This window comes from Gossypium raimondii, chromosome 6, assembly GCF_025698545.1.
Source record: "Gossypium raimondii isolate GPD5lz chromosome 6, ASM2569854v1, whole genome shotgun sequence".
NCBI classification, from domain to species: Eukaryota; Viridiplantae; Streptophyta; class Magnoliopsida; order Malvales; family Malvaceae; genus Gossypium; species Gossypium raimondii.
In genome coordinates this window covers 30457145-30458275 of record NC_068570.1, presented here as the reverse complement: position 1 = coordinate 30458275, position 1131 = coordinate 30457145, and the positions used below count along the sequence as shown (strand labels likewise).

The 1131-nt window shown below is 37.5% G+C and overlaps 1 non-coding gene across 1 annotated transcript; it reads right to left on the bottom strand.

The window, feature by feature from the left end:
* Nucleotides 1–358: 358 nt before the first annotated feature.
* Nucleotides 359–463, bottom strand: LOC128042146 (small nucleolar RNA R71). Its single transcript, XR_008197352.1, has one exon. It is a non-coding gene; the product is annotated as a small nucleolar RNA R71 (small nucleolar RNA).
* Nucleotides 464–1131: the final 668 nt, after the last annotated feature.

Sequence of the window (1131 nt, the reverse complement as noted above, 5' to 3'; positions counted from 1 at the left end):
AGAGAATATGGGCTACCAAATCTAGATATGGTTCAAGGGACTATAATGAGGCCAGCCATCACGGCCAATAATTTTGAGATTAAGCCAACTATGATCCAGATGATCTAGAACAATTTTTAGTTTCAAGGAACAATGACAGAAGATCCGAATCAATATCTAAAATAGTTCCTTCAGCTTTATGATACCTTCAAATGCAATGGGATCACTAATGACGCTATTCGTCTTCGGTTGTTCCCCTCTTCATTGATCGATAATGCCTTTTCTTGGCTAGATTCACAGGCACTAGGATCAATCACAACATGGGACGAACTCGCAGGAAAATTCCTCCTAAAGTTCTTCCCCATTAGCAAGATAGTTCAGCTAAGAAGAGAAATTTTGATGTTCAAATAGCTAGAGGGGGAAACTTTCATGAAGCATGGGAACGTTTTAAAATGATAATTCATAAATTCCCACACCACAGATTACCTAAGTGGTTACGAATGAAAATTTTCTATAATGGGTTGGATGTGCATTTAAGGTCAGGATTAGATGAAGCAGTAGGAGGTGACCTAATGAAAAAAACATATGAGGATGCATACAAATTAATAGAAAGCATGGTAATCAACTCCTTCCAATGGCCAACTAAAAGATATAGATATGGCCAAAGACCATCTTTGGTGAAGGTTGTCTAAGAGGATAATAGATACCAACAATTGGTAGACAGAATCAACCAAATAGAGATTGAAAAGAATGCACCACTATTTATGGAGGATATAATTCGCTCTTTCACTACATTATCACTCCTGCCGAGGATGTGAACTACATCGAAAATAAAGGCAAAAATCCCTATTCAAGTACATATAATCCCAGATGGAGAAATCACCCGTATCTGAGATGGGGAGGAAACCAATAAGGAGGTAATAACTCGAACCAAGTTAAGAACACTAACTATCAATCTCCTTATTTACAGAAACTCAAGATAGGGCCAACCCAAATGACCATATTGTATGTGGTCAACATTTGGATAAAATCGATGGGCAGATGTAATCAATGAGAAAAGACATGAAATAGGTGCAGTTTGAGTGCACCAATTCAACAAGAACATTCACTAAGCTTGAAGATTAGATAAGCCAATTGATAATCATGATGGGG